Source organism: Bidens hawaiensis, unplaced genomic scaffold (genome assembly GCF_021521415.1).
Source record: "Bidens hawaiensis isolate Kalapana, Puna unplaced genomic scaffold, B.hawaiensis_p1.1 tig00011510_1, whole genome shotgun sequence".
Lineage (NCBI taxonomy): Eukaryota > Viridiplantae > Streptophyta > Magnoliopsida > Asterales > Asteraceae > Bidens > Bidens hawaiensis.
The window spans coordinates 442,099-468,043 of NW_027491901.1; the positions used below are offsets into that span (position 1 = coordinate 442,099).

The 25,945-nt window shown below is 40.2% G+C and overlaps 1 pseudogene; it reads right to left on the reverse strand.

Moving 5' to 3' along the window:
• Positions 1–1,583: 1,583 nt before the first annotated feature.
• LOC143538208 (protein NUCLEOLAR FACTOR 1-like) lies at positions 1,584–25,742 on the reverse strand (annotated as a pseudogene).
• Between the last annotated feature and the right edge of the window lie 203 nt (positions 25,743–25,945).

The following is a 25,945-nucleotide window of genomic DNA, read 5'->3' on the forward strand; positions in this document are numbered from 1 at the left end:
GCGTAAAAACGTTGAAATATGTACTTCCGTTTCTAAATATAATTGCAATTAAGTTTAGAGATTTTTTTTTTAAATGTGGATTTAGATAGTAATTATAGCAAAGTATAAGAGTAAATAGTGAAAAAAAACTTATTAAAGTTAAGAGGCTAAATATATCATTACCAAAAGATAAAAAAAGAGCTAAAGTAATAATTATAATAAAATCAAAAAAAAAAAAAATTAAGTACAACACACCAATGCATAGAGAGGCTGATAATTGTGTAATGGTAAATAATGGAAAAAGAAAAGGAAAAAAGAGGCTTATCAAAGTTAAGATATCAAAGATGGGCGATATTAACCAAAAACATTAACAAAGCACAAAATAGAACTCCCAGTGCACACAGAGGTTGATAATTGTTCTTCTATATAATTAGATAACCTTTAACAAGATATATATAAAAAGTGTGTTACACTTTCTGTATAAAGATGTTAAAGCTATATTTATTCAATCCAATTATAACAAAATTCACATTAGGCATTTTGTTAGTTATATAAACCAAAGGATACATTGTGAATATCATGTCACGCTATTATATATGGTGTAAAATGGTGTACATTGTGAAAATTTTTAAGATAATGGAGTTAATTATCTACACCTAGCATAAGGAATTTCTTAAGTGGTAAATGTGTTGTTCCTTTAAATACCCAGTTGAACAAGTTATGTGTATGTATAATATTCATCTTTAACTTGAGCTACATCGTTCTTGAATCCCTTATTTGCTTGAACAACTATAAACATTTACAGTTAATATTTGGTGATCATCTTATAAACACTTGTTACCATCAAGTTTAAATTTACATTTACATGAAATAGTAGATGCAAGCTCTTTTGATCGAGACAAATCTACACGATGCAAAGTCTTCAGCTAGAGGGGCATCACGCATGTGGTCATGACGTTTAGTGATCAAGACTTGCCTCCCTCCCATACGATTGTTAAAAGCATGGAAAGTTAGGAATACTATTTGGAGCATGTAAACGATGCCTATATAGCTTCATGCGCCACATGTAAATAAAAATCTTCAAGGGTTAATACATATCAGATGAGATCTTAGTGTTTAATATATTTGATCAAGGATATTCGTACAACCATGAATGTTTCTAGTAAAGATAAACTCAATTCCAATTAACATCGTATAATACCGTGAAAATATAGTAGAATGCAAAAAGTATCTTGAATACCTTCATATAATGCATACTTTAATGAAATGAAAACGAATAATCCTAAACTTTGAAATATCATGTCACATCAAAACCCTTTAAACATAAAATAGATTGTATCCCGTCATAAAGATTATCACGAACAACACAATGAACAACATTATGGAATCTCCTTCAGAATGTAGTTTCAAAATTCGTAATTATTGCTTCATTTGATCATCTTAATGAGGATGAAAACTTCTTTATTAATGTTCATATCACATACTTGATTCAATCTAACCGTATTCACAAATATGTTACATACCAAACCACAACTTCAAGTGACCACAAAACTTAACTCAAAAGTATAAACCTATCATAACTATGCGAGTTTATAAGTTATATTTCATTGACGGTCATAACAAAAAGTAAAAATACGCTTATCAGATCTCACCATCCGTTCAGCCGGGGCGGTACCAACAATTCTCTCCAACTGAACAAAAGTACAAGTAAAAAAAATTGTAAGTAAACGCTAACGGATGTTATTGCTAGCGGGCCAAAAACATTGCATTAAAATATAACTAGCTTAAAAAGAAACAAATCAAACGTGTCAAAAGCCATATAGTGTATTTTCAATGCATAAAAGCTCTAATAATATTTTATAGTTAATTACACCGATAGTCTATGTGGTAAGTCTATATGGCAAGTTTGGTCCCTAACTTTGAGAAACTACATCTATGGTCCATATGGCTCTTTAATATTTTATTCACCAAGAACCTTATAATTTGGACAAAAAGTGTTGTAAGTGAACCCGATTTGACCCGTACAAAAAAAAATTTACCCGTTACCAAGACCCGCTCGTTTTGCCATATTGGTCAACAAGTCAACGAAATACTAACGGTTACCTGGAAAAGATCAAAGCGAGAGAAGAGCACAGTGCAGTTCATGCTATGTGATCCTTCAAGCATATTAACAATCTGAAATAACAAAATAACATTTATAATTAATATGATACAAAAAATGTGTTCTAACTTCTAATGTAAAATAAATTAATAATGGAAAACTAGAGTTAGAATAGCCTGCCTCGGGGTAGAACTCTTTCCGCTCAGGAAGAGAATACATTATCAAATTCTGAATCCCGCGAATCTGTTTTAATAAAACACTTAAGTAACGCGCATAATAACTTGAGCTTAGAGTGTTTTGACACATGTCAAACCAGACGACAAGAAAAGATTTGACTAGAAAGAAAACGGGTCAAACGGGTTCAACTTACCTTGTATCAGCGGTGGAAGTGGGCCCTCTCAGTGTACAACATGATCTTCTTTTGTCCCTGAAAGAACCTGGCTCGTGAGCGGGTAATATCAGGATCTTCTGTGTTCCTAAAGAGTCGAAAAATATCAAAAAAGGATCTTCAAAAACAAATTACAAATAGTTTAGTTAAACATAGTAACTCACTCGCATATCTGACACATGGATGCATCTTGTGACTTCAAAAAGTTCCTTACACGAACGAACTCAAAGTAAGAACTTATAACTATCAAAATCCCGCCCTGCATCAAGTAAATCATTTATAATTTACAAAATTAAATCACTTAACAAACTTTGAAACAAATATAATTATAAAAATTATAGTACTTAGGAAAAATACCCTGCTTGCGGTGCGCGCATATAATGAATATGTGTGTGAACCCTCGGGTGGGCAAAAGTAAAATTGCACTAATTTTGACGTTATTTTACTAATCTCGTGAAAATAACGTTAAAAGTGGCGGAAGGTTAATCAGGCATCATGTGGTGGCGTTGATAGCCGAAAGACAAGGGCACATGCACCAATCAGCCGGTGTCACGATGATTGAGTGCTATGTGCCTTATGTCCAAGGCTTGATGCAAAACTACTATCGAGCCGGGGGTCTCACCGGAAGCAGCCTCTCTATCCCTATGGGATAGAGGTAAGGCTGTCTACATCTTACCCTCCTCAAACCCTACCATAGCATTGCTATTGGTGGGATATACTGAGTACGATGATGATGATGATGATGATAGTACTTAGGAAAAAAATAACAATTTTGGAGACATTTGACATGTTTCCTTTAAAGCTAACCTTTTTCCTATTATACCCTTTTAAAACATGACCCGGGTTGACCCGTTCATATGAAAGTGGGTCAAAATCTTAATATCAACATTTTACCTGAACAGAATCTTTAATTTGTGGGAAGAACTGTAACATCAAGCATGAAAAACTTATTGTGATTACTATCCCATAGGATGATATAGAAAATGAAAAATGATACCTTTTTCTTGAAGTAATCAAGGCGGGCATCATGCTCATCTTCTATTGATTCGGTGTCAATGCGGTCGTAAATCTGTACGTTAAAAAGTAGAAATAAACAAATAAAAATAAGAATATGTAGCAATTACAGTTCAAAAGATATGATATTTTTGAAATTATAAACCTGCCTCACTTGAAGCAAAACCTTTGGAAGAACACCTTTATGCTCATGCAACAATTTAACCTGCAAATTTGTCTTGATTTTTTATTTTTAATTCTATTTACACAGAAAAACTGATATATTTTTCCTTAAAGAACAAAGCAAACATTTGTGTACAAGAAGCAAATGTAATAAAATATTCTCACCTTTCCTTTATAGTTGAGACATTGGTTGTTAAACAAAATTTCAATATCTGATAAAAGAAAAATAATACAAAACAAGCTATCATCATAATATCATATATACAAGAAAGAAATAAATAAATACAACTGCATATATGAAGTCCTAAATGTTTTAGAATAACAATAATAGCAACCTTTAGTAATGCATGCTAGATTTTTATTAAAAACATGAACGGCATAACCTTACGTCTCAATGAGATATATGCAGTAAAATAACATAGTAACCAAATGAATAGATTAGAGTCGTTAACAAGCTTTATATACATAAGACCCTAAAATAAACAAACGGAAAACAGGATCTTACCTCGATTTATATAAGACCCTAAAATAATTGTTTGTCGATAAAACCGAGCATGTCCATCAAGATACCTATGCAATGCATGGAGACAATTAAGAAAAGACACTGAAAATACACTTAAAATCCAATCGTGTGTTATAATATACACGATAAAAGATATTTCTCAAGAAAAGTGAAAGCGAAACACAAAACAGACTAACAGAGATATACCATGGTCTTACGCGCATTATATCAGTTCCATGTTGCTTTGATGGAATACAGTTCAACTGCTCAACAACAGCCTCCATAAATAACCAATTCTGCACGAGTGATATTTAATATTTTACCAAAAAAATAATGATTAATTATACAGAAATTCATTTTGGACCGTTTACCTGCATTGTTAATAAATCTGCATGATCAATAATCAGCACCTGTTCACAACAGTTCCTTATATTAGCAGCTTAGCAGGTAATAAACAAAGAAACAAACGTGTGCGCACGCGTGTGTGTAAGTGTGTGCTTGTGTGTTTTTTAACATGCGATATAATGGAATTATCTCAATAGAAGACAAATAATCCACATCTTTTTCCTTTTCTGCTTGAGCATCTTCAATTTTCTAGAAAAAAATGCATACTCACATTTTACACATATATGTAGATGTTATATATATATACATGATTAATAGTTTTCATATACTCACTTTGATCAAACCAAGAGGAGATGCAACAATTATGTCTGAAGTATAAAAATCACTGTACAACTTTATGGTCTTCCTACAAAAACAAAAGATAATCAAAAGATTAAACCGCTAATAAATAAGAAAAGTCATAATTCTCAAACACACTGTAAAAAGGGCATAATGGTCTTTTCCTAATCAATTGGGCCGATATTAACATTATGTTAGTGAAAATGTTAATTTGAGTACAAATATTTACTTGGTAAACTTGATGCCAATCATGAAACAATCATTATTTTTCCCTCCAAAAAGTGTCTGAAAGTCTAACGGCTTTAACTTTTTCCATGAATCAGAAATATGATCTTCGCCGCCAAATTTATCAGCGAATCGATCAATGCAGTCCACATTAACCTGTTGAAATCGAAATCAAAATCAAAATCTTTCTTTTAATATGTCAAAAGTTATTCTTTGGTAAAATCTTAATGTACCTTATGCCCTTCAGGAGTCAACTGAATCAGTTTAGTGATTACTCTGTATGCAATGCTTGCATATGGCAATAATATCAAAATCTGAACTTGATTACAATAATAATTTACCCAAAAATGGCATAGTGAAAAACAAAAATATTGATTTTCTTTTAATATTAGTTTACCTTCGGGCGAGTAAATCCATGATCAAGAAAATTCTCACTGGTCAAAACTTCTGCACCCTTTGACTCTTCAAGTTTTGCTAACATTTTTTCATTCTTTGTTACAAGATCTCTTGTTTTAAATATGTGATTTAGCTGCATTAATAAAAACCTTAATCACCCTTCAAGTTTTTACACGAAAACTGTTATTCGTGACATTATGATAGTGTAATAAATGAGTATTGTACACACCGAGTGTAACAAGTAGGCATCCCCATCATATTCGAGTCTTCTTCCCGTCCTTTATTATAAAATGGCTTTTTGTTGTGGTGTAATATGTCCCGATAAGTGTTACCTATTTAAATAGTAGATGTAAAGTTAAACTTGAAGTTATTATAATTAACAAAAAATTAGTCACTTACAAAGAGAGAAGAATGATCTTTGTCTTGATGAATGAAGATCGTGTCCTCCGGATGCCTTGTAATTATTCAACCAATGGTCATATAACTTCGTATTTAGACCATAAGGAGAATTCGCGTAAGAATCCTGCAAATCGTAACAAAGATTTTTTAAAAAATTTATAAATGTTGCATGATGGCCAACAATATTACAATACCTCTAGATTCAACTTTTTGGTTGCTTCCCACTTGCAGTTAGCTGCATCAACTCCGCATCTGTATTTCCATTTTTGGTTGAAAGATTTTCAATCTCTTTTTTTGTTAATTTGTACTCCATGTGATCGGAGAACGAACTGCATGAAGATAATAACCTTTAGTGCAAAAATGCATTATATATGTCATCTGTTTAACTCCTATTTTTCCAGGCCTGCAAATGAACCAAACGAACACAACCATGCTCGTGTTCGTTTATTAACTTTAACAGAACACGAACACAGGCACAAACACATAATGGGACAAATTATTGTGTTCATGTTTGTTCATTAAGCAAACGGGCATGTTCGTGTTTGTTCATGTTTGTTCGTTAAAAACCTAAGCAAACAGTTCACGAACATAAACGAACACAAACGAACAAAAACAGACAGACTTAAACTAACATATTTATATAAATGCAACTACATACGTATTTATTAAAACTTAAGCGAATGTAAATAAACATACATAAATGAACAAACATGAACAGACGTTCATGAACATGAACAGACGTTCATGAACATAAACGAACAAACAAAATGTGTGTTCGTGTTCGTTCATTTAACTATATGGGCAAAAGAATTGTGTTCATGTTCGTTCGTTTATTAAATAAACGAACTTCCTGCCGAACAGTTCTGAAGAGGTATGCACCCGCCTTAACATCGAGCGGGGCGGGTCAACCCACAAGATATAGACAAGAGGCTTGAAATCAAGATGTCATGAAAGCACAAAGCCAAAACCTATGCGCATGGCGCATATCACATATGCTCACGCATATCACATATGCTCACGCATATCACATATGCTCACGCATCACATATGCTCACGCATATCACATATGCTCACGCATCACATATGCTCACGCGTATCACATGCTCACGCACCATATATGCTCACGCATATCACATCTGCGCGTGGCGCATCTGCGCGTGGCGCATATCACATATGCTCACGCATATCACATCTGCGATTGGCGCATCCGCGCGTGGCGCATATCACATATGCTCACGCATCAAACATCTGCGCATGAAACATCTGCGCGTGAGAATAAAGAGAAGACCTCGCGCATCCTCAGGATAGGCGCATATCACACATGCACATAATCAACCTCGTCCTTATCCAAATCAGGATAAGGACAACCCTGATTGTGCTCATCAGACAACCTTCCAGAAGGTATCCTTTAAGGAATAAAGAATATGCTGATGTTGACAGCTGCCAATGAAAGGTGGACAACTCAGCAAAACCCATGTGCTACCACGTGATTGCACATGGGTCAGGTGAAATACCTTGGTCAGAGAATAATCAATGAAAAAGCACCAGGTGTCCGAAGGACACGTGGCGCAAAGCAATAGGAGGAGGCCAAAAAGGCCCTAATGGGACCTGAGCCCAATCATTGGAAACCCTAACACTATAAATACCACACCACCTCTACAAGGGGAGGTAAGCAAGAAAATACACTCTAAATCCTTACTCACTCTCAGATTATTATTATTCTCCTACAATCTCTTATTCTCACACCGGAGGGTTACCCCAAAGAGGACCCCTCTGTCCCTTTCTGAGGGGTAAGTTCACGGTGCTGCTCATTTTGTAGGTGGAAGAATTCATATTCCGGAGAACCATCGGTGATATAGCACACCCATACCCGAGGAAAGTTGATCGTCTACCAGTGAGCCGATCCACGTTTCTTCATTGGCGCCATCACCTGTTACAACGGCAACAAAATCTCATCAGTTCTCTCTGAAAAACTTCACCATGGTTTCCGGCGTTCGAAACAGCGATCAAGTTCTGGAGGATAATGAGCTTGAGGATGTTAATGAGGGACAGCAGTTTCTGAGGGCGCCGCGTGATACTGCGCGCACCATCAGTAACCATCCCTTCATCACAACACCTCATAGCCAGACTGAAACTCCTCCAGACGATCTCACGTTCCAGAATCTGACTGGTGCAAAACAAAAAGGACCAATGGGTCCAGAAGTTGAAACCAATGATCCTAAAGAATGGCTCATAAACGAACAACGGCGTTTAATGGACAAGTACAATGAGCTGGTCAAACACAAAAAGTTAGCCGACTTAACACAAAGGCTCGCATTTGATAAGCAAACCATTCAGGGAACAACAAAACGGGCGCGCGCGCCGGAAGATGGTCACTCTGTTCACACCGAACATGCTGATTTTAGTGATGAAGAAGTGCACAGCATGAGGAAGACGCGAGATACTCATGCAGGAGGCTCACACCTCTGCGCGCACATGAACATGGCGCCTGGAGCCAAAGCCGATCTGGATCTGTACACACCGTACAACCCACCAGCGAGAGGGCAAGTGGACGTAACCACACCATACAGGCCAGCCATCTTGGTGAAGCATTCAAAATTCACTGAGCGCATCGCGAAGGCTCCCATTCAACACAAAACCAAGATGCCAAGTGGGTTGGGCAAGTACGATGGCACAACAGATCCAGACGATTTCTTACAAGGTTTTTACAACACTGGAAACCTAGAAAGCTGGACGATGCCAACATGGTGTCACATGTTTGCTCGCTGCCTCACGGGCGCGGCGCGTGTCTGGTTCGAAAGCTTGCCGACTGGACAAATCGATGGGTTCGAAGAGCTATTGGAGAAGTTCCAAGCTCACTTTGTACAGCAGCGCAGGCACACGCGCGACCCCGATGACATCATGCACTGCGTGCGCAGGAATGATGAAACCATTGAAGACTACATAACCCGTTTCAATCAGGAATCTCTTGCAATTGGAGGTATCACTGAGCAACTCTTGCGCGTGGCCTTTATACAAGGTGCGCGCAGTGATCAACTCCGCAGAGCTCTCGTGAGCAGAGATGGCATGCCAACCACTTGGGCTAAGCTAATGGAAGCATCGCGAGTCTTCGCGCGAAATGAAAAACAAATTGCCCAAGATAGAGCAAGAGAAAGAGGGCATCAAGCAGAAGCACCGCGCAACAACGAAAGGAGGGGCAAACAAAACTCTGTATGGTCCAGGTTGCAACAAACCAGTTTTTCTCCCGCAGAAAAGCAGGCGCAACCAAGTTCACCCCAGCCCCAAAAAGACATTCGTAATCGCGGAGAGGGTGACAAGAGGGAAGGCGGCAGAGAGCCTAACAGACCTCTACCAAGAATATGGACTCCCCTCACTAAAACGCCTTCACAAGTGTTAAGCACAGAGAATGTCCAGTTTAAAAGCCCCAAGCCACTACACTATAAGGGACCACCAAACAGTGGCAAGTATTGTGAGTTTCACAAGTCCACAGGGCACAACACCGATGCATGCCACCATTTGAAGGATGCGATTGAAAGAGATGTGAAATCAGGCAAGTTGGCTCACCTGGTGAAAAACCCAAGACCAGAGAATGAACAACCAGATGGAGCCTCAGCCAGTAAAAAGTTCAAAATAATCTGTGTAGCCGAGGGAGGAAGGCTGGGGCAAAGATCGAGAAAGAGAAGCGCGCAAGTCCAAGGAGATTGGCGCGAGCAACAAGTAATCTTCCCAAGAATCAGAGGAGGCCCGTCTATCAGCAGTCCTCTAGTCATCACTACACACATTGCTCATTATGAGGTGTCAAAAGTCCTGGTGGACACCGGCAGTGAATCAGACATCATGTATGAGCAATGTTTCAGGAAGTTGGATCCAGCAGATCAAGCAAGGCTCGAAATTGTGAATGCACCAATCTCGGGTGTTTCAAATGAAATTATTCACCCCCTAGGTCAGATACAATTTGAACTAACTATGGGGGATGAGAAACACAAGCGAGCTGAAATTGTCAACTTCTTGGTCTTGCCCACCACTTCATGCCACAATATGATCTTGGGTAGAGGAACGATTGCCCAATTCAACGCCATACCGTCGCCAGCGCACGGCGCGTTGGGGTTCCCAACACCAACAGGTGTAACATTTGTATACCGAGATCATTTGTGCGCAGTGACAAGTATACCGCGGGAAGGGAGAATGAAACTTCCAATGGCAAACAACGCGCCAGAGGAATGGATTCTCAACCCAAAATTCCCAGAGCAAACAATCACAATTGGAGCTACGATATCAGACGACACAAGGTTGAGAATGAAAAGATTGCTCACAACGTATATGTCGGTCTTCGCGTGGCAACATTCTGATATGACTGGGGTTCCGCGAGACCTGGCGCAACATTCTCTCAACACGTTCAAGTCTGTAGAGCCAATTGCTCAAAAGAAGAGAGTCATGGGGGATGAGAAGGCAAAGGCCATGAATGAGCAAGTAGAGGATCTACTGCGCGCAAACATCATCCGCCCAATACGATACCAGACATGGGTAGCCAATCCTGTGATGGTAAAGAAGAGCAACGGGTCATGGAGGATGTGCATTGACTTCAAGGACCTCAACAAAGCATGTCCAAAAGATTGTTACCCCCTCCCAAACATTGACGCGAATGTGGACTCTGTGGCGCCATTTAAGCTCAAATGTTTCCTGGATGCCTATAAGGGCTATCACCAAATTCAAATGGCACCACAAGATGAGGACAAGACTGCCTTCAGAACTGACAAGGGTGTTTTCTGTTACACAAAAATGCCCTTTGGTTTGAAGAATGCAGGAGCCACTTACCAAAGACTCATGGATGCGGTTTTCAACGAGCAAATTGGAAGAAACCTAGAAGTCTACGTGGATGATTTGGTGATTAAAAGCAGGGAGGAAAAACAAATGCTCAAAGACATCGAAGAAACCCTTTGGCGCCTAAAGGAATTAAACATGAAGCTCAACCCGAGCAAATGCACATTTGGCGTAGAAGAAGGGAAATTTCTCGGTGTAATGGTCACCAAGGATGGTTTCAAGGTGAACCCAGAGAAGGTGGAGGCTATCCTTGACATGCCCTCACCATCCACCATGAAAGAAGTTCAAAAGTTGAATGGTAGATTGGTATCAATCAACAGGTTCCTAGCGAACCATGCAAGCAAATCTACCCCATTCGTTAACACATTGAGAAATTGCCTAAAAAAAAGCCAATTCAAGTGGACGCCTGAGGCCGAGCAAGCTTTCAATGAGATAAAAGAATGTCTGATAAATCTGCCTGCGCTCACAGCTCCACTACCTGGCGAAACTCTAACGTTGTACCTGTCAGCAGGAGAGCGCGCTATTGGCGCAGTGTTGTTGGTGGATCGCAAGGGAATCCAAACACCAATCTATTATGTAAGTCGGGTGCTGACAGATCCTGAGACGCGCTACTCCATCATGGAAAAGTTAGTTTTATCACTAACGCATGCGTCGCGCAAGCTTCACAGATATTTCAATGGTCATCCTATTGAAGTCCAGACTGATTACAACATCCAGCAAGTCTTGCGACGTCCCGCGCTCTCAGGAAGGCTGACAAAATGGGCGCTGGAATTAGGAGATCACACGATCGCTTATAAGCCTCGTCCAGCAATCAAGGGACAAGTCTTAGCTGATTTCATCGCAGAAATCCCTGAAGGAAAAATTGAAGAGGCTCAGAACGAGGTAGACCCTCCGCGAGCCAATAATGAAGAAAATGTTTGGAGATTATTCACTGATGGAGCTTCGAACAACGAAGGGTCCGGCGCAGGCCTCAAACTGGTGGATCCAGAAAATCATGAGTATACTTATGCAATCAGGTTGGATTTCAAGAGCACCAACAATGAAGCTGAGTATGAAGCCCTGCCGGCTGGCCTGCGCATCGCGCACAAGTTCGGAGTTAAAAAGCTAGAGGCCCATGTTGATTCATACTTGGTAGCAGCACAGGTCAATGGCCTTTATGATGCCAAGGAGAACACCATGCCTTTGTATCTAGAGCAGGCGAAAAAGCTCATCGAGCAATTTGACTACTTCAGAATCATACATATTCCGCGCAACGAAAACAAATCTGCCGACGCGCTGAGCAAGATGGCATCAACCAGCTTCGATCACTTTGGCAAAGATGTCAGGGTAGAAGTAATGAGCAACCCGTCGGTGGGAGCGAAGTCTGTCTTTGTAATTCATACAACACCTTCATCATGGATAACTCCAATAATGGAATTCTTGAAGGAGGGAAAGGTACCGGACGATCGCGCACAGGCGAGGAAGATAAGACACAAGTCGCAGAACTATGAACTGCTTGATGGTACGTTATATCGACGCTCTTATCTTGGACCGCTCATGAAATGCCTAGATGCTGAGGAAGCAAGCTATGTGATCAGAGAGACACGAATGAATCTGTGGAATACATGCTGGCCCGCGCATGGTGGTTGCCAAGGCAATGAACGCAGGTTACTATTGGCCAGGCATGTACTTGGACGCGTTAAAAGAGATCTAAAAATGCAAAGCGTGTCAGAGCTATGCGCCAAACACCATGCGGCCAAAGAACAACTTGATTCCGGTGACCTCCGCATGGCCTTTCCACAAATGGGCAATCGATATTGTGGGTCCCTTACCGCAAGCGCAAGGGCGAGTAAAATTTTTGGTAGTGGCAGTAGACTATTTCACAAAATGGGTTGAAGCCAAGCCACTAGCAAAAATCACAGCCGAGGCGATGAAGCAATTTATTTGGAGCCACATCATATGCCGTTTTGGCCTGCCCATGGAAATTGTGAGCGACAATGGCAAACAATTCACTGACAGGAAGATATCCAGCTGGCTCAAGGAATTGCGCATCAACCAAATCTTCACTTCAGTATACCACCCTCAGGGGAATGGCCAAGTGGAGCGCGCGAACCAAAGCTTGCTGAATGGGCTGAAGAAAAGGTTGGAGGGAGAATCCCATTCATGGGTCGAGGAGCTACCTAATGTCCTGTGGGCGCACAGGACACTAAGCAAAACCAGCAATGGCGAATCCCCGTTCAGCCTAACCTATGGAACGGAGGCTATGATTCCAGCAGAGATTGGATGCCCATCCCATAGAGTGCTCATGATGAATAAGATGGATAACGAGCGCGAAAGGAGGTTGGATCTCAACTTACTTGAAGGGCGCAGAGAGGCGGCTATCATCAGTGAAGCCAAATACAAGAAAAAACTAGAAAAGTATTACAATCAGCGCGTGAAAGAATGCCACTTCAAGAAGAATGATTTTGTCCTTCGAAACAATGAAGCTAGCCGCGCGATACCCCCGGGAAAGATGTCCCCCAATTGGGAGGGACCTTATCAAGTCTCGGAAGAATTGGGAAAAGGCGCATACGCTTTAAAAGATTTAAATGGAAAGAAGATCCCGCGCGCATGGAACGCAGCACAGCTTAGAAAATGTTTCATGTAAAAATTGTCAAGTTTGTAATTAAGGCTTTTTAAGCCATTATGAATAATGATAAGCGCTATTTTCTCTTAATGTGTGTTCTATTACCTTTTGCATACATGTTTCACACTTCCCTTTATTAATTTTGAGCAATATGACAACATTGTATTGACATCAAAACTAAAAATAAAACGAAGTAAAACATACATGCGCGAGCTTCAAGCTCAAACGCGTTAACGAGTTTTAACTCTAAAACGTCAGGGCCTTAGCCCAATAATATGAGCCTTAGCTCAGGGCCTTAGCCCAATAATATGAGCCTTAGCTCAGGGCCTTAGCCCAATAATATGAGCCTTAGCTCAAATCACTCACAACATCCATCCTACATGCTGCGCAGCCAGACCATAAAAATACCTAAGCACAACTAAGGCAAAGCACATGCCAAAACATAGTTGTTAAGGTCTCAGGTCGAGGTCGCGCATGGAATTGTAATGGATATCAGAGTAACACATACTGACACGTAAAGGCTAAAAAACTCATAATTCCCTATAATAAATGCGCGATAACGTCGCGCAAAAGAGGAATAATGAAATGCCAAAGCACGTGTCAACATATTCAGAATATTGCAAAATAACTTGAAATATGACAAGGATTAAGCAAAATAATTTCCTTACAACCTTGTTCAAATTTCAATGTACTAGCATATCTTATATTCAACAAGCAAACACATGCAATATAAAGAGATGAATTGGGAATGCGCAAGATGCGAATAAGGGGAAAACAAAATTTCATTCAAAAACATAGAAGTTTACAAATTTACAAAATGATGAGATAAAAACTACAAACAAAAAAAAAAAAAACATGAAGGGCTTCTCAGGTCTCTATATCAACATCAGCCTCTTCATCGCCCTCATCATTACCTCCCTCAGCATCTGGCGCAGCCCGCTCCTCGTCATCTCCAAACTGACCATAGTCAAGCTGTTCGTCTTGAATGGAGTCGTCTTCTATCACGATAGTGTCAGGAGCGGGTCCTTTGGCCACGCCAGAGCCGCTAGCAGAGGCAGCATTGCCCGCGCCATCATCGCTGCCACCAGCCCCTTCACACTCGTCAAGTAATTTCTTTAGCGCGCCGAGATCGGGCTGGTCAGCAAGCGCGACTATCTGCAAGTCACAAGGAAAAGTATTGAGTACAAAAGACTAGGAAAATAAGTCAAGGTAAACTCAGTAAGAATAAAATACCTGTTCAAGGATGGGAATGGGAGTATTCAAATACTTCTCCCCCACCTCGGCCATGTCAGCGCAGACAACGTCGAGCTGATAAGGGTAGTCGGATGGGTTCTTCTTCAGCATGCTATATTCACAGCCATCCTTAAACCCTTCAGCTCGACCCACCAAGCGCGACGCAGCGTTGCAATCCATCACAAGGGTCTGAAACTCGTCTGAGTATTTCATCGCATAAGCGCAACGAGTCATACCCTGTGAGACTAGCCATTGGCGATCCTGCGCGAGGGACGAAACAGACGTCTCAAGAGCAGGAATCTGAGAGTTTAACAACTCAACAGTTTCCTTGGTCTGTTTTAGCTCTTCTCTGTCGGACGCTGCTGCCGCCAATGCCTCATTCCTTTCCGCTCGCGCAGCATCGAGCTCTTCACTGTTAGACGCTGCTATCGCCAGGGCTTCATCCTTTTCTGCCCGCGCCGCTTCGAGCTCTTTCTTCAGGCGCGCAACCCCACTCTCTAATAAAGATTTGTCAGTGATAGCCTGCACAAGAGTTTGATCACGCGCCTCTGCCTCTAACTCCAAATCGCGCGCTCGCCGCGCGTACTTGGCTGCATCCGCCTCTGCCGCCTGCAGCTCATGCCCGCGCTTCACAAAGGCAGCGTTGGCACTTGCTCGGTTCTCGCTGAGTTCTGCTTGGAGTTTCTCAGCTCTCTCTCGAGCGTCAGAAAGATTCCAAGCAGAAACCTTAGCCTCTTGCTTGGCCTCCGCAAGAGCATCACGCACCTTTACATAATCATAGCGAAGCTCTTGGGAGGCAGCAAAGAACGCAGACCCAGCAAAAAGATGGTCGTTGAGCAAGTCCACACGGGCGCGTTCCTCCTGAAACCTCTTTTCAGCTGGAGGCACAGAGTGAGCCCAGAAGTCTTCACACACACCCATGGACTGAAATGAGCTATCCTCAGTAATATTCCATCTCGGGCGGTATATGTGATCGGCTTCCTGCAAACACAAAGCAACGTTCTAGTCATCTAAACACTAATATGGAAGTCCGCACAGCGAAGCAAAACGAACTCATACATGCGGGGAGCAAGCAGAAAAGTCAGCGCCAGCCCCACGAGAAGGCTGCGCCACGAAATCTCGTGGCGCTACAGGGCTTGCGCGGCCGCCATCGGAGTCTTCAAAGTTGGCCTCCTCATCATCCTCTGTAACAGATCTTTTCTCCTGCGACTTGGAAAAATCAAAAACAGTCTCGCGAGGAGGGCTGCGCGCAGGAGGAGGTGAGGGAGGTCTCGACGCCGCTAGATCAGCGCGTAAAATAGTCTCCTGCTCCTTAGTAATCCCAATAAGAGGAGATTCAGTGCTTTTCGGAGCAGGAGCAGAGCTAACGGCGCCGGCGCCAGCAGTGCCGCCAGCAGCTTGTGTGCCAGCTATAATTCCTATGAAAAAACCAAAGAGAAATGATTCATGACTTGATCTAAAAGAAAAAAGTCTAGAAAATCAAAGCGCAATATATACCTTGGCGCACCGCCGTCCGCGAGTCGAACATCGCCATGAAGTCCATTTTCCCCCTTTTCGAGGGTAAAACAGGGGACTTCAAAGCAACCTTCGGCGCAGCCTCGGTACCTTGCTGCGCCTGAGGTTGATCCACCAAGGTCGCCGGCTCTACAAACATTTGAGTGAGCAAAGATTCATTAATAACTCTATCGGAATCATGCTCATAAAACCACAAAATATAAACAAAGTATACCTATTGGAGAGGAGGAAACAGCAGGCGCAGCGCCGCTTCCCTTGTCCGCTGCGCGAAGAGATGAGGTGGCGGCACCATACCTCGTGTGGACAGGAGGACTGCCCACACCTCGAGGCAAATAAGACAAGGAAAACTTGGAGGTAAACCCCTTGGTTTTCTCAAGTCCCTTCGCTTGAGTAGGAGGATCCTGAGCAACAGGGGCATCATTTTTCTTCTGTTTTTTACTGGCCCCTGCGCCAGTTTTGCATTTAGCTTTACGCTTGAGTTGTGGCGCCTCAGCTTCTTCCTCCACATCCTCTTCTGCGAGCTCCAGCTCATAGTTCTCGAGCGCATCTACAAAACGTGCAACAGAAATGTTAACCAAATTTGGTATTATAAAGGCATAAGCATAAGTACAAAGGCTTACCAGGTGCGTCGCTGTCAAAGCAAAATCCCAAATCAACAGGGATGAACATATCGTCAAAGCGATCGGGGAAAGCAACTTCCCCAGCGCCCAGCGCGACAGAGCCACCCTCCATATGCTCATCATAGGAGGCGTGGACGTATTCCCTGCTTACTGCATAAAACAAGGCAAATGATATCAGCAAAACGAATTATATTCGCGCAGAAATAATGCAATGAGCTAATAACTCACATAAGCCATCAACTTGAATGACAGGCTCAGTCGCGCTGTCGGTCCACCTCTTGCTCATACCAACCCCCACCAGCGCCTCCTCGCAAATATTCTTGGCGGGGGATGGTTCAGCAGTCAACTTATTAACCCATGCGCCAGTTGGGTTTTTAAGAACATTTTCATCCGCGGGCGCAGAAGTGATCGCGCGCATGGTCATGCGGATGGGAATCACACCGGCCTTAATATAAAAAAATTTCTCAGACCAGTCATGAAGGCTTTTAAAAGAAACAGTGCAGCACTTAACCTTCTGACTGCGAGGAATGAATGAGAACCAAGAATCTTGGATTTTTGGCTTGTAAAAATATTGAAAGCGCCGAGAGGTGGGCTCCTCGCGCTGAGCTTTGCACATGAACTCAAAATGAGTCATGCGCACAAGTCCAAAAGGATGGACTTGGGATATGTGAATCCCATGAAATTGAAGCAGCGCACCCATAAACCTTGTCATCGGGAGACGAAGGTTACAGTGAGTGAAAAAATGGCAGTATAAGGAGATATAGCCGGTGGGCGGATCTGCCGCCGTTTGCCCGGCCGCCGGGAGCATACAGCCGTACTCAGGGAGAAAACCCTGAGAGGCGATGAGACTGTCAAAGTCAGACTGTTTCAGTTTGCAGGGAATCTCATTCCATCTTTTCACTGTTTTGCCCTTCCCCACCTCCTCCGACGAGGCCTCGGCAGCCCGTTTCCCTTGCCGGTCTTCTTCAAAGTGGACATGACTAATGATTTTACACGGCGTTTGCTGGGGGAGATTGTGATGTCTGGGTTATCAGACATACAACTGTGAATCAAACAGCGGTTACTTCAAGAACGGAAATCTGGAAGCAAAAGACAGGCTCTTAATCGGAATGAAAATGGAAGGAAAGAAAAAGCTCTGAAATAACAATGAAGATGAAGAATAACAACTCAAAAGGCTTGCTTTTATAGGCCCAGGAGAGAGAAAGAAACAGGTACTGATCAGAGTTCACGCGCCCCCACTCGCAGGTGCAGGCCAACACGAGCGCGACACGTGTTCCTGACACTGTGTGAGGGGACATGAAAGGGAACGAAACAGGTACTGATCAGAGTTCACGCGCCTCCACTCGCAGGTGCAGGCCAACACGAGCGCGACACGTGTTCCTGACACTGTGTGAGGGGACATGAAAGGCAACTGTAGCACCTCGAGCACACGAAAAGTCTGACACATGTCTCCATCTCTGACGCGTGTCAGCACCAACCAACCACGTACATGGACGTTTCATTTCAACCATAAGGATAGAATTTCGCGCAACGATGAGAAATAAAAAAGAAAAGACAAACCCTATTAAAAGAGCAAACTATTAAGTCTAATATCTATCTTACCTCGCTCACGCGAGACAAGACACACATTAGACTGGGGGGGCTTGAAGAGGTATGCACCCGCCTTAACATCGAGCTGGGCGGGTCAACCCACAAGATATAGACAAGAGGCTTGAAATCAAGATGTCATGAAGGCACAAAGCCAAAACCTATGCGCATGGCGCATATCACATATGCTCACGCATATCACATATGCTCACGCATCACATATGCTCACGCATATCACATATGCTCACGCATCACATATGCTCACGCGTATCACATGCTCACGCACCATATATGCTCACGCATATCACATCTGCGCGTGGCGCATCTGCGCGTGGCGCATATCACATATGCTCACGCATATCACATCTGCGCGTGGCGCATCCGCGCGTGGCGCATATCACATATGCTCACGCATCAAACATCTGCGCATGAAACATCTGCGCGTGAGAATAAAGAGAAGACCTCGCGCATCCTCAGGATAGGCGCATATCACACATGCACATAATCAACCTCGTCCTTATCCAAATCAGGATAAGGACAACCCTGATTGTGCTCATCAGACAACCTTCCAGAAGGTATCCTTTAAGGAATAAAGAATATGCTGATGTTGACAGCTGCCAATGAAAGGTGGACAACTCAGCAAAACCCATGTGCTACCACGTGATTGCACATGGGTCAGGTGAAATACCTTGGTCAGAGAATAATCAATGAAAAAGCACCAGGTGTCCGAAGGACACGTGGCGCAAAGCAATAGGAGGAGGCCAAAAAGGCCCTAATGGGACCTGAGCCCAATCATTGGAAACCCTAACACTATAAATACCACACCACCTCTACAAGGGGAGGTAAGCAAGAAAATACACTCTAAATCCTTACTCACTCTCAGATTATTATTATTCTCCTACAATCTCTTATTCTCACACCGGAGGGTTACCCCAAAGAGGACCCCTCTGTCCCTTTCTGAGGGGTAAGTTCACGGTGCTGCTCATTTTGTAGGTGGAAGAATTCATATTCCGGAGAACCATCGGTGATATAGCACACCCATACCCGAGGAAAGTTGATCGTCTACCAGTGAGCCGATCCACGTTTCTTCAAGTTCATGAACGTTCGGTTCGTTTACAGGCTTACTCTTTTCCGTTTTAAACAAAAAAGAAATACTAAAACATCATAACACCTTGAGCTTTTTAATACTTCTTCTCCTTCTGTATCAGATGCCACATCAACATCCTCATCATCATCATGCTCGCTGTGTTCTTCAATTGCCGCCAAACCATCGCCTTGTGTATCATGTGGGCCCAAATTGTCACGTTCGAATTCGTTTTCAAACACTGTCATTAATTATCATGATAAGGAGAATTAAAATAAGTAAGTTGGATTTACAAAAGGCAGATTATGTGCTTCTTACCATCCTCATCTTCTTCAGAAACACTTAAATCATTTTCCTCATCTTCATATGTGTCACTTTTGCCTTCTTCTGCACGTTGTCTGCACATAGTACACACAACCAACAAAACTTAAATTTTGTAAACTCAAATCTTTAAATTCCATACAATTAGCAAGGGTTGTGCACGGTTCGGTTTGGGCTAAAATCGAACCAAAACTTCGGTTTTTGAGTTTTTGGAAACCGTTCCGTTTCAGTTTTGCGGCAAAACTTTTGCCATTTGTACATGAAGAATTGGCCCAAAATAATAAAATGGCTAAATATTTTTGTTAATTAATAAGTAATTGATAATTATACATCTGGGCTAAAATATTTAGGTTCGAGTGTTTATAAAATTCATAAAAAATTACTTGAAAATAAAAAATGGAAATCCATAAATTTGGTCCGGTTCAGTTTTTTCAATTTTCATTACACGCAAAACCAAAACCAAACTGAAAGTTGGATTTTTACGAAAACATAAAACTAAACTGTCGGGTTTTTTTTTTCCGGTTTGGTTTTTCCAGTTTCATGCACAATATCCCTACAACTAACACATTAATTTCAATTACCTCTTGTTATAAGCATGAGCAACTGATTGTTTAGCTGAAGCAAGCATATTTAACAAGTTATCATACATTGTTGGTTGTTTGTAAACATGCACATCTGATTCTTCTGAAGCTACAGATGTATATATTATCATAAACAATCAAACATAAATTAATTCTTCATATATACAAAACAAAAGGATCAGTGGTTAAATAGAATTTGTCACATATTTATATATTTGCAGGGATTGTAACGCCCGTTAATTTCAGATAAGTGATTTAAAGCATGTAAAGTATGTACATCTCTCGGGGTTTATCCGACTTTCCTCGGAGGCTTTCTCGTCATCCCGGTACGTTAAATTCATTAAACCTTTCTTTCAAGTTGCTATATCCTTCAAATTGGAGGGGCTAGAGTGTAACATTTTATATTATAACATAAAAACTAAAACCCTAGCCCTCCTCTTGGCCGATCGGACCATTGCTGCTGCCATAGGGCTCCCAATTTCGTTTTTGGAAGCCAATTCCAAGTGCCAAACTTCAATTCAAGGTTAGGTATATGTTTCCCCATGTCTTTTACACCTTAATTGATCATATTAACGTGCTTATTGGTCGTTAAGGTTGAGTTTTGATGATAACAATTTGCTGACAGATTCGTATACGTTTATTGTAGGGTCTGTAACTCGATGAAAATATACTATTTTTGATCTATTCTTGATCCCATGATGTTTTACTTTGAGTCTAGTTTACAGAAAGGTATAGTAGTAATTTTTGGACGAGATTTGAATACTTTTTATGATTTTATAAAATCGAGTGTCAAACCTGATGCGGGACGACGGATTCTGGTCCGTCTTCCCGACATCATAACCTTTTTTTGACAAGTCTAAATTGGTTGGTTCCACTTCTGGAAGTTAATATTTTGAGTTAGGAACCAAACCCAATTAGAATCGTTTAATTTGGCTGGGTAATGAATTTTATAAAAATAAAACCATTTTGTTGCGCAGCTGAATAACTGCACGTACCTTGCTGTGTTGGAGGAATTTTTATAATTTTTTTGTCCAATAGAAAAATATAATAAAAATATTTTTATAAACCTAAGACATTTATTAAAGTCTGGTAAAAATTTAATAATTTATTTCAAAGGTTATCCTATGTAATTAAATGCATCTTCGCATGCTAAAATCTACACGTTTTACTCGTTATTGATCGATAAGTTCGTTTTATGCTTAACCGGTGGATGTTCAATTGTGTTCTTGTCGGGGCTGTTTGAAGTGAGTTTTTGCACCACAATCTTTCTAGGTATGTCTCGTACATCATACTCAAAGATCATGTTCTTAGGTGTTCGTTAAGTTGATCAACTAGTTGTAGTTTGATTGTTATGTTCGGTTGTCTAGAATTGTTGAGTTTGATGCGTTAGTTGATCGGGTGACCGACCGATTCTGTTCGTGCAGCCCTAGGGGGAGTTTAAGGGCTGTGGAAAAATTATTTTTTTGGTGCTCGGGGCTGCGGGGGGTTAGTGTTTCGTCAATCGAGTCGGCGGTGCGCGAATTTTCGTTTAAATGTTAAAGTAAGTGTTGTAAAAAGGAACCGTCAACCCTATCAACTCGGGTGACATAATTATGATGAATGAAAAGGTTTAAGACGGAATTTGGTCCATTCAGGGCTGATTCGGTTAACAAATGGTTTTAAGGATTATTTCACGCGCATTCGACCCAATTTGACTATCTTTGGGCCTTGGGCCAAGTTGTTGGGCCGTTGGGCCTTGGGCCAGGTGTTGGGCCTTGGCCCAAAGTGTTGGGCTTGTACGGCCCATTAGGCTAGGGTGTTCCTACAGTCTAGTTTAGTAATGCGTTATGTATAATTTACAGGCCCTTGCTTGTGATTGTGCCCTTAGGAACTTCCTAGCTCATTGCAAGTATTCGATCGATCTCAGGTGAGTTCATAATGTCCCTTTTTACTCTTTTAAGTTTTGGGCTAGCATGCACACCTAAGTGTTTTTCTTACTTGATGAAATGTTTTGAATGGTTTTACATATGCTTGCTAGTATTGGTAGGCCTTGGAATGTTATAGAATGTGTATGTATATATATATATATTTATATATATTTAGAATGGCCAATATTTGGCGAATGTTGTAGTCTTCTCGACTACTGAATGTTGCGTATGCCTACCTTGTGTTTGGATGCGCCGAATGTTACGTGTTTGGGTTGTATGTTTGCTCGACCCTGAATGTTTGTAGTCGTTTCGACTACTGAATGTTGCGTATGCCTACTTTGTGTTTGCATGCGCTGAATGTTACGTGTTTGGGTTGTACGTTTTCTCAGCCCTGAATGTTATTTATTGAATGTTATATATATATATATATATATATATATATATATATATAGGAATGCACGTATAGAGATGCTTATACGTAAGAATGACTATTTATCGAATGTGGTGACCCAACCGATGTACTTCCATTTACCGTTTTAAAACCGTTGGAATGTTAGTGTAAGTTTCAAGATTTGGAAGAGGATGCCTTATCGCTTGGACGTGCACAGAGCTACTTGGATGGTGAAGGGCATACTGGAAGGAAGAATTGTTATGAATATTTTATTTCAAGGAAACTTATAAAAGTTATATTTACTTTGGATTTTGGGCAAAATTCCCGGGTTTCGGGAACTTATTTCATTTTTCATGTTTTCCGCATAATTGATACTCTGATACGTTCGTTTTAATGGAAGAAACCGTTTTTAAGTTTATTTAATTTTACGAGTGTTTGAATGATTACCAACTGTGGGGTTCCCGGGGTTCAGGGCCTTACTGGAATCATCCAAAACTTTTCTAGCACGCTTATTATTCGTCGTCATAATAGAAAAAGAAACGTGAACAAGGGTTTCACTTTTACCACTCTATCAAAGTTGTAACTTGTTTTCGTTTTTTATATATAGCTTCACATTTATAATTTTAAGGGCCCATAAAAGTTTTTTTATATATTGCTTCTATGGGAATTTTTAAAACCAATGGGTTTTGGTGGCCCAATGGTTTGTGTGCGGGTCCGCTATTGCTCGGCATTGTATTAACGATGATACCAAAAGAGAATAAAAATCTGATTACAACCAGGGGCCGTCTCTGAACATCGTGAAAAACTTTTGGGCCGAATGTGAAAAAAATTGGGCCTTAAATTAGTTGAGTAATTGGGTTTGAAAATTAAGAATATATAAATATATATGATTTTAAAAAAACTCGGGCCTATAGGAGTGTCGGGTCATAGCCGGCTCTGACTATGACTCAGCCAACTTGAAACTACAACACTCTTCCAATCTACGTTGTGATTTATTACTCAACGAAAACTAGCCAAACGCCTTAATGTGTTCGATAGTTTTATGAATCGAGACGTTTTTATGGTTGGAAATCTTGTAAGTAGATCAACAAACCATCCTGAAGAGCGATTGGATAGCTTTCTTTTCTTTTTTCTTACTTTTGCTGACAAAATTGTGATAGTTCAAAATATCTCTCAAGGAGAATACATAAGCGGAAGGGATGTTACACCATTGGCTAACAATAGGCCAAATCGCAATGGCCACAACACACGCGATAAACAAAAGCTCCACAGTTTCCTCGTGAGCACCACACAATCAAGAGAATTTTAATACATGTTTCTTCTCTAAATTGCCTCACGAGTGGGAATTCTATCTCGTCAATCGAACAAAGAAATTCAATTGTTCCTTGAGTAATGAACATCCTCAATCCCTATTGTGCCTTTATCGATCTTTTGTCTTATAGAACGAACCGAGAATCTCGTGGCTTCTCCAACCTAAATGCAGTCTTGTTTTGCGCCTATTAACAGTCAGCAACAAATCAATATCTATTATTTGCTAACCTTAACAAATAGGGATTTTTTCACACAATGGTTCTTCTCAACAATCAAGACAAAATCTAACCATACTTCCACATGTATAGGTTACTTATAGAAGTATTAAGGAGCATGTTAGTTTGCTGTTAAAAAATGTTTTAGATTAGATATCTTTTACATAACGTATAAAAAGGGGGGGTTTACCCGATTCGACAAAAAGATTTACAAGCTATTATAGCATTTACCCAATCATAGCAAAATTTATATTAGACATACTATATAAACAAATTGGATTTTAATAATTTAAAATTATGATCCACTTGTCGATAATAATTCATATTAACAATTTGACCAATGACACTCATAATTCCAATTTAGTTGCCAAGTAAAATCCCAAATCCCCAATAGCATAGTTATCATATTTTTACAATCGATTTACACTTAATATCAACTCGATTTTGCTTGTAAGTTCCCCCATTTCGGTCATAATAGCCATTGCTCCCTCCCCCTACCTCCTATATGACTGTAAGAGCGTAGAAAATTTCGAATACTATTTAGAGTGTAAACGATGGCTATCTAGCTTCATGTGCCGCATGTAAATAAAGATCTTCTATGTTTAGTGCATGTTAGATGAGATCTTTGTGGTTAAATATAATTGTTCGAGAATATTCAAATAGCATGAACACCCATGAAGAATACATGGGCAAATGCCAAAAGAAACATTGTATTTCTAGTAGAGATAAAGGTAGCAATGATAAACATCAAATTGTTGAATAGATTGATTTACATCAGACACATGTATTCCTGATATTTTGAACAAAAGCATAAGAGCAATTATAGGAAATATAAAAATAAATCTCATAACAAAACGGTACACAAATTAAAAGAGAAGATAAGTGTTTAGACATGTGTAGCTAAAAAAATGCATACATTGTAATGTTTAAACCATTTAAAATTTAATGAAATGCTACACCAAGCTCCGACTTTTATCTGTAGTATAATATGATGACCTAAACTAGTGAAAAGGATTGTTGTGTTCTTATCATAAGATATGAACCTTATTTAAAACGACTTTGAATGAACTAGCCTCTGCTAACTAACACTTTACGATTAATTATAACTATACACGTTTCTAATAATAAGTTTATGAGTTGAAAGATTTTTTTTGTTTTATAAAATAATAAAATAAGCATTTGTCTAGTTTTTGTTTTAACAATATTAACCCTAATATCAACTAATGAAGTTCGTTTGATAACATATCAACCATCTTTTTAACTTTCGACACCAAAGAGTTCAGAGCATGCTTACGAGAGTGTGTCAAATCCAAGAAATTGGAGATGGGGAGAACATGAGACTAACAAAATGGTGAGATGAAGGATGGAAGTTTTTTAAGTAAACTAAAATTTCTATTTTCATTTTTATTTGTTAATTTTTTTCAACTTTTCCTTTCGTTAAATTACACTTTTCATCTTAATATAAATGTTTTTACTAAACTCAGTCTTTTTTTTTTTTTTTTTTTTTTGTAATTTTTGGATAGATATATGAAATTTTTTCCCGTAAAAATCACCCATTAAAAGAATGCAAACTGAAAGTTGTATTTTTAGACATGGAAACTTGTTTCCATTTCGCTACTCCGTACATTTTGTCGATTATAACTTACCTGTAGCTTTCATATCTGCTCGAGTAACAAAAACCCACCCCGAAGCGCAAACCATGTGTCCTAGTTTATAATGACTTGTAATCCAAGTATGCGTATTTTAAATAAGTTATTTTTCAAACGGGTTTTAATATACCAACTAGTTTAAAACAAGTTTTTTTATAAAATTTTAGAATATTTAATAAAATTAACCATAATATAAACTAAGGGAGTTTGTTCATTTAGTATACATCTAGTGTTTATGGTATTAAGTATTAACGC